At 45.8% G+C, this 9,337-nt stretch overlaps 1 long non-coding RNA gene across 1 annotated transcript; it reads left to right on the plus strand.

Moving 5' to 3' along the window:
- Positions 1-5,729: 5,729 nt before the first annotated feature.
- Positions 5,730-6,117, plus strand: LOC139027250 (uncharacterized). The gene is made up of 3 exons (XR_011479310.1): positions 5,730-5,754; positions 5,934-6,019; positions 6,102-6,117. It is a non-coding gene; the product is annotated as an uncharacterized lncRNA (long non-coding RNA).
- Positions 6,118-9,337: the final 3,220 nt, after the last annotated feature.

Raw genomic sequence — 9,337 nt, forward strand, 5'->3', positions numbered from 1 at the left:
AGAGAGATTGTCCGTAATCCACCATGTCCCAGAATCTAAACAAAGCTGACCGGGTATCCACCCTAGTCCGTATCCACCGTGTACAGCCTCTATCAAAGCTGAACGTATCCCACATGTCCGTATCCACCATGTCCCAGATCTATCACACAAGCTGAACTGTTATCACCATGTCCAGATCTATCAAAAAGCTGAACTGTATCCACCATGTCCCAGATCTATCAAAAGCTGATCCGTATCACCATGTCCCAGATCTATCAAAAGCTGAAACGTGTATCCAGCATGTCCCAGATCTATCAAAGCTGACCGTATCCCACCATGTCCGTATCCACCATGTTCCTAACGATCTATCAAAAGCTGAAACCGTAGTCCACAATGTCCCAGATCTATCAAAGCTGATCCGTATCCACCATGTTCCCAGATCTAATCAAAGCTGCACCGTATCCCCATGTTCCGTATCCACCGTGTCCCCGTATCCACCGTGGTCCGTAGTAGCACCATGTCCCAGATCTAATCAAAGCCTGAACTGTTCCACACATGTCCGCCCAGAATCTATCAGAGGGAAAGTGAAGCACCAATATGAAAATCAACAACACAAGACTAGCCTGTAGTGTACAGCTCTACTAAGAGACCCAAGACGGCCCTATTGATGAATCTGATCAGCATGAACGATTCATGTCCAAGACGCTCTCAACCCAACCTGACTAGCAAGTCCTTCAGGCTTGTTTAAAATCCCTTACCTCATTGAGCTCTTTACAGGCTGCTGTGTTGTCAATCATTGTCCTGTCGTCCTCAATGACTATTGGAGAAGTGGAAACTGTACAACTTCTTGCAGTAGGAGACTGAGGATATAGTACCAAATGCACCTATTCCATACATAGGCCCTGTGGGGCCTGGTCTAAAAGTGTGCAACTACATTAGGAATAGAGGTGCCCATAAGGGGGCTCTGTTAAGTTATAAGCTAGGGGTGCCAAGCTGGTACTAAGAGGCAACTAGAAATGCGCTGTCCCTGTCAATGGTGTACTACTAGGACAGTGCATTTGGGAGGCAGCCCTGTTTGGAGGAACAACTACTCTGTTATTGTACTTGGTGATGTCCATCGAGCCGGGGTGACAAGAGATGTTATGAGATCCGTGTTTGATGTTCTCTCTTGTTTCACAAGGCCTTCTGAGAAGCAGAACACAAGTTTTTTTGAACGAACACCCTAAACCCACGAAGCTGAAGCAAATGTTAAATGTTTTCTGACGCATTGAAAGACATGTGTATTTTCCCTACAGAAAAGCTCTGACAAGTATTATTTTTATCTAATGAAATTTTAGAAAATACAATAACAGGACCCAGTGCATAGACCCAACAAACATACCATACCAGGACCCAGTGCGACCAACAGCATACCATAACAGGACCCAGTGCAGCCCAACAGGCATACCAATACAGGATCCCAGTGCAGACCAACAGACTACTCATAAACAGGACCAGTGCAACAAAACAGCATACCAGGACCCAGTGCAGACAACAGCTACCAATACAGGACCCAGTGCAAGGACCAACAGCATAATAACAGGACCCAATGGCAGACCAACACAGCAATACTCAGGACCCAAGTGCAAGACCAACAGCATACCGGACCCAGTGCAGACCAACAGCATACCAGAGGACCAGTGCAGACCAACCACACACGCAATAACAGGAACCCAGTGCAGACAACAGCATACCATACAGGACCCAGTGCAGACCAACAGCATCCATAACAGGACCCGTGCAGAACACAACAGATCCACATACACAGGACCCAGTGCAAGAACACAACAGCATACCATATAACAGGACCCAGTGCAGACCAACAGCAATACCCATAACAGGACCCCGTGGCAGACCAACAGCATACATAAACAGGACCCAGTGTCAGACCAACCGCAAATAACCATAACAGACCCATGCAAGACACAGCATACCTACACAAGGGACCCAGTGCAAGAACCAACAGTATACCATACAGGATCCCAGTGCAGACCAACAAAGCAATACCAGTATACAGGACCTGGCAGTGCAGACCAAAAGCAATACCATAACCAGGCCCTTTGCTGCAGACGCAACGTATACCAGAGACCTAGTGCAGACAACAGTATCGGCAAAACGGACTTGTGCAGCAACATACCAAACAGGACCCAGTGAAAACAGATACCATAACAGGACTTGGTGCATTTGACACAGTATACCAAACAGGACCTGTGCAGACCAATCAGCTATACCATAACCAGGACCTAGTGCAGGACCAAACAGATACATACCAGGACCCAGTGCAGACCAACAGCATACATAACAGTCCCTCTCTCTCCTCCCTTGGCCTGCAGCAGGCATATCACCAGTAACATTCTGAGTAATGTTGTCTCTAGACACCAATATCACAAGGTAAACATTCTGATATGTTGTTGCAGGCAACTTAACCCTATATCTATATTCCTAGACACATTCAGAGTAAATCTGGTGTGTCTAGCACAGCACCATATCAACCAGGTTAAATTAGAGTATGTTGTCTAGCAGCCACCCTATCACCAAGTAACATTCTGAAGTATGTTTGTCTTAACAGCACCATATACCAGGGTACCATCTGAGTATGTTGTCTAACAGCACATTATCACCAGGTAACATTCTGAAGTATGTTGTTCTAAACAGCACCATAATCACGCAGGTAACATTCCTGAGTTAATTGTCTAGCAAGCACCCATAATCACCAGTAACATTTCGAGTATGTGTTAGCACACCAATCAATACCAGGTAACATATCTGAGTATTTGTCCTACAGCAACCATATCACCAGGTAAATCATACTGAGTATGTTGTCTAAACAACCATAATAACCAGGTAACATACTCTGACGTAATGGTTGTCCAACACTACAAGCACCATAATTCACCAGGTAACAATCTGAATATTGTTGTCTAACAGCACCATAATCACCAAAGGTACCATACTGAGTATGTTTGTCTAACAACAACATATCACCAAGGTAACATTCTGAGTATATGTTGTCACAACACTAGCAGCACTCAATATCACCGGTAACAATCTGAGTATGTTTGTTCACTAACAGCACCATATCACCAGGTAACATGTCTGAGTATGTTGTCTATCACAGCACCATATCACCGGTAACATTCTGATATGTTGTCTATCAGCCACACTAATATACCAGGTAACATTCTGAGTATGTTTGTCTTACAACACAGCCATAATCACCAGGTAACATTCTGACTTATGTTGTCGTAACAGCAACGATATCACCAGTCATTCTGAGTTATGGTTGTCCTAACAGCACCATATCACCAGGTAACCAATTGTTGTTCCAGCTCCCAGCACTGTATGCTTGTCTATCACTAAGCAGCACCATATCAACCAGGTAACACCTGAGTATGTTGTCCCTACAGCAACAACATATCCACCAGGTAACATTCCTGAAGTAATGTTGTCTAACAGCACCATAGAAATCACCAGGTAACACTTCTGAGTATGTATTTTGTCTTACACTTAGCAGCACCTATCACCAGGTGTAACATTCTGAGGATGTTGTCTACAGCACCATATCACCCAGGTAACTCTGAAGTAGTTGTCTAGCAGCACCATATCCACACGGTTAATATTCTGAAGTAAGTTGTCTATCGCACCATATCAACCAAAGGATAACATTTGCTGAGTATGTTGTCTACAGCACATATCACCAGGTAACATTCTGAGTATGTTGTTTAGCAGCACACAATATCACCAGTAACACTTCTGAGTATGTTTCTAACAACACCATATCACCAGGTTAACATTCTGAGTATGTATGTCTAACAGCACCATATCTACCAGGTTTAACATTCTGAGTATGTTGTCTAACAGCCCACTATCACCAAGGTAACATTCTGGTTATGTTGTCTAAGCAGCACCATATCACAAGGTAACATTGAAGTCTGTTGTCTTCACTAACGCACCATATCACAGGTTAACATTCTGAGTATGTTGTCTAAACAGCAGACCATCACGCAGGGGGGTAACATTCTGAGTATGTATGTCTAACACCACCATTATGCACCAAGGTAATTACTGAGTATGTTGTCTAGCCAGCACCATATACAGGTAACATTGAGTCTGTTGTCATCACTAACAGCAGCCATATAACCAGGTAACATTCTTGAGTATGTTGTCTTCACTAGCAGCACCGATATCAACCACAGGTAACATTCTGAGTATGTTGTCTAGCAGGCAACCAATATCACCAGGTAACATTCTGAGTATGGTTTTCTAAACAGCACCATATCACCAGGTAACATTCTGAGCTATCGGGTTGTCTAACAACACCATTTTCACCAGGTAACATTCTGAGTATGTTGTCTAGCAGGCACCAATATACCCGGTAAATTCTGAGTATGCTGTCTAAACTACACAGCACACCATAATCACATAGGTAACATTCTAGAGGATGTGTAAATGTACTTGGTAAAATAAATGTGATTCTGAAAAGAACAAGTTAGCTTTTTTTAATGACGGCTTTTCCACTACCCCCCATTTAGTTTGGACTGGTCAGCTAATAATGACTTTTAAAGGTCAAGACAGACAGTGGCCATGGACAGGATGACTGGATGGATGCTGGATGATGAATGATCGGATGCTGGATGGGATGATGAAATGATGGATGCTGGAATGGATGAATCGTGGATGCGATGATCAATGATGGATGATGAATGCTGGATGGATGATCAATGATGGAAGAGCAGTCCTCCATAGACAATAATTGGATTTATTATTAATGGATAATGGCAGTGGATGGATGATGGATGGATGGATAATGGCGAGAGAAGGAGAGCAGTCTTCCATGAGACAATAATTGGATCATATTATTAAACAATGCTTACCCCGTTAGATTTTTAATTTGTCAAATTAAATAGAAATAGGCTCTGTAACAGTGAACATTTACAAACATTTACAAAAAAAAGGGACATTTATATTGTACACAACGAGGCGTCACAAAACAGGATCTGAACATCTATTTACAAAGTCATGTTCACATATAGAACCGGAACAGAGCATCAAGGGGACACGTAATGAGTTAACCAACAGATCAATAACACGGACATAAAACGAGTCCCACAAGCTTCAGTCCACAGCAGGGTTTCAAGGTGTCAGATCTAAAAGGGACCTAGGGCTAGTTAGGGGCATAAACGAGTCCAGAAAGTTCAGTCCACAGCAGGGTTCAAGGTGTCAGATCTAAAAGGACTAGGGGTTAGGAGCTAGGGCTAAACGAGTCCAGAAGTTCAGTCACCAGCAGGGTTCAAGGAGTCAGATCTAAAAAGGTATGGATAGGTAACAGCAAAAATGGATGCTGCTTCACCTTGCCCTCTGATAAGCAACATTCTTGGACCTAGAAAATCCTTTCAGATCGTACAAGTGGCAATGGACCTAGGGGTTAGGAGCTAGGAGCTAGGGTTTAGGGTTTGTGGTGGTGTTAAGGACTAAGGATTAGGAGCTAGGGGTTAGGAGCTAGGGGTTAGGAGCTAGGAGTTAGGGCTATGGAGGTGTTAAGGAACTAGGGTTAGGAGCTAGGGGTTAGGAGCTAGGGGTTAGGGGTGTGGAGGTGTTTAAGGACTAGGGGTTAGGAGCTAGGAGCTAGGGTTTTAGGGTTGTGGTGGTGTTTAAGGACTAAGGATTAGGAGCTAGGGGTTAGGAGCCTAGGGGTTACGGAGCTAGGGTTAGGGGTGTGGAGGGGTTAAGGACTAGGTTAGGAGCTAGGGGTTAGGAGCTAGGGGTTAGGAGCTAGGGGTTAGGGGTGTGGAGGGGTTAAGGACTAGGGATTAGGGGTGTGGAGGGGTTAAGGACTAGGGATTAGGAGCTAGGGGTTAGGAAGCTAGGGATTAGGGTGTGTGAAGGGTTAAGGACTAGGGATTAGGGGTGTGGAGGGGTTAAGGACTAGGGATTAGGAGCTAGGGGTTAGGAGCTAGGGATTAGGAGCTAGGGATTAGGAGCTAGGGATTAGGGACTAGGGGTTAAAGGACTAGGGACTAGGGGTTAAGAAGCTAGGGATTAGGAGTGTGGAGGGGTTAAGGACTAGGGATTAGGAGCTAGAGGTTAGGAGTGTGGAGGGGTTAGGACTAGGGATTAGGAGCTAGGTTTTAGGGACTAGGGTTTGATGTGTCGGCAGAGCGAGGCGATCTGTGTGATGCAGCTGGTGACAGCGGGGGAACGGGCTGGGTGGTCTCTCCTCGCATGACGCCACGCAGCCAGAGCCTCCTTGGGGGTTGCTAGGCGACAGGTCGTAGACGGTGTAGACAGCTGCCAGCTGAGCCTCCCAGGGAACACCTGGAAATGACATCACAGAGACTCATTGGGTGGCCATCTGTCCAATACAGACACACAGATCTGTCCAGTCTCATCTGGTAAAACAAAACAAAAAGTAATCTGCTCGATGAGACTGGACAGATGTCTGCCCAGTCCCAATCCTACCCGATCGCTGCCCCAGATCCCCGATCCGCGCCAGTCCCGATCCTGCCCAGTCCCGATCCCTGCCCAGTCCCGATCCTGCCCAGTCCCGATCCTGCCCAGTCCCGCCTGAGCAGAATTACTTTGTGTTTTTAGCAGAAGAGTTAGGGTTACTGGTACATAGGTCCATGTAAGAGTTTAGCTACAATTTCAGATATAAGTTTCTAATTTAGTCAGAAARGTGTTTTTATTGCACGCTAAAGTGTACTGTTAGCTAGCAAACGTTAGCTTGCTGGCTCGCTAGCTAACGTTACGTGTATGATCTTTGTAGTAATATTATTTGAATCAGAAATCCATTTGCATTGCTAGTTCTAGCCTAATGTTAGCTAGCTAACGTTGACCCTAGCCTGTTAGCTTTAGCTACATGCAGATTCATACTACAYCCATGACAATGTTTTGTATTGGTAGTAGTATGAGTTGGGATTATGCCGGGGTCATAGTTTAGCTAGCTAGCTACATGTCTAAACAAAATGGTTCCTCAACTGTAGTGTATGATATACCATTATCTAGCTCTGAGTCTCTCCTTTCATCCAATGTAAAAAAAAAAATACTATTTCAAACGTTGCTACATAAGACCGAGTCGAGGCGGTCGGTCACATATTTCTCTCTATACTCGGCCAGGGGGCAGACCAATCATGTCTAAACCAATTTAAGACGGGGCGAAATACTAGTGCCTGTAAACTTAAAGTTTGGTACGGAGAGTCCCTCCTACTTCTGTCCCTCTTTTTAAGTGTATTCATTTTATCCGGGATTGTTTACCTCGTCATATACATTTAGAAATCACACTATGAATTTCATTCTTAATAGCCAGAAGGGAGAGACAAGGGAAGCATTAAACTACACACGTTCAGCCCTGGCAGTATATTCATCCTGACAAGGGAAGCATTAAACTACACACGTTCAGCCCTGGCAGTATATTCATCCTGACAATAGATATTCTGCCGGGGCCTCCCGGGTGGCGCAGTGGTCTAAGGCACTGCACCGCAGTGCTAGCTGTGCCACCACAGACTCTGGGTTCGAGCCCAGGCTCTGTCGCAGCCGACCGCGACCCGGGAGGCTCAGGGGGCACAATTGGCCCAGCGTTGTCTGGGTTAGCGACTCCTGTGCCGGGCGCAGTGCACGCTGACCAGGTCGCCAGGTGTACGGTGTTTCCTACGACACATTGGTGRGGCTGGCTWCCGGTTTGGATGCGCGCTGTGTTAAGAAGCAGTGCGGCTTGGTTGGGTTGTGTTTTGGAGGACGCATGGCTCTCGACCTTCGCCTCTCCCGAGCCCGTGCGGGAGTTGCAGTGATGAGACAAGACTAACTACCAATTGGATACCAGGAAATAGGGGAGAAAAACAAAGAAAAAACAAAAGATATTCTGCCGGTTAAAGCGACGGGGAAGTTAGTCCGCCTGAGCAGAATGACTGACGTTAGTCCGTCAGAGCAGAATGACTGACGTTAGTCCGTCCGAGCAGAACGACTGACGTCAGTCCGTCAGAGCAGAATGACTGACGTTAGTCCGACCTAGCACTGGGCCGATAGAAATCGCTCGTAATCAGTGATATATTGTCTTTTATTGCTCGCCTCCGCAGAAAGATGGTTAGAACTAATCAGCCCCCACCTCGGCCCCGGTGCTTGGTGCCACCTAGACCGAACCGCTTGCATATATCGAGCATAACCCTACGACGCCGCCAGTTTCACCGCTCGAACTAGTCCCACCTAGCCTCATTCGCGAACTCATCCCGTCTGCGCTGTGATTTGGATCAGCCAACTGCCTAAATGGCTTCTTTCTAGAAAAGAAGCAGCGATTTAGATGGTACAATGATTCTCTACACTGTACCAGGCTTTTATTTTCGGTCCAAAACAATCTCAAACTTTAGAACTTTAGCAACCAGAAAATGGCGGAGAATTTCTGCATAGTACATCTTTTAACATTTAACAGCTTCGATTAGCATGGCTAGCGATTAGCATGCTTCGATTAGCATGGCTCGAAGATTAGCAAGGCTAGTCGATTAGCATGCAGCTAGCGATTTAGATGGCTAGCGATTAGCATGGCTAGCACCATGCAGTGGACATGGAGACAACATGACAGACTGTAGACAGTAGATGCAGTGGACATATATAGACAACATGACAGACTGTACGACAGTAGATGCCAGTGGATATAGACATGACAGACTGTTCTGTGTCTTTCCTGTTTTAAACGTTAAAGAGCTGTGGCCGGTAATGAACTTCTGGTGACCCAGCCCAGATCCAGACAAACCCCCATCCAGGCATGTCACTGTGGCTGCAGTCCTTCAGACTCATAGTGGGTGGGAGTTTTGTTCTGTGTAGAATGGTTCATTAAACACTTTTTTTTAAAATATATATTAATTTGTACTGACCAATGAAGCGTAACCATGAGAAACCACCTCGTTAGGGACGCCTGGCAGCTGGGGATTAAAGGAGCGATGTGGCTCGTCTTGGAAGAACATCGCCAGGTCATCAACACGTTCCCATGGACAGTCGAAGGTAATCTACTGGGAAAGGCCCCTTTTTGAAATGGGTTCATCGATATTTCATCAGTTCGTTCTTACTCAGACGGACTAACGTCAGTCATTCTGTCGGACGGACTAACGTGTCGTTCTGCTCAGAACGGCTTGACGTCAGTTCGTTCTTGCTCGGACGGACTAACGTCACGTCATTTCTGCTCTGAGGACTGACGTCAGTCGTTCTGGCTCGACGGACTAACGTCAAGTCATTCTGCTCTGACGGAACTAACGTCGAGTCATTTGCTGCAGGCGGATTAACATCAAGTCATTCTGCTCAGACGGACTAACGTCAGTCGTTCTTGCTCGGA

The sequence above is a fragment of the Salvelinus sp. IW2-2015 genome, unplaced genomic scaffold (genome assembly GCF_002910315.2).
Source record: "Salvelinus sp. IW2-2015 unplaced genomic scaffold, ASM291031v2 Un_scaffold8734, whole genome shotgun sequence".
Classification (NCBI taxonomy): Eukaryota; Metazoa; Chordata; class Actinopteri; order Salmoniformes; family Salmonidae; genus Salvelinus; species Salvelinus sp. IW2-2015.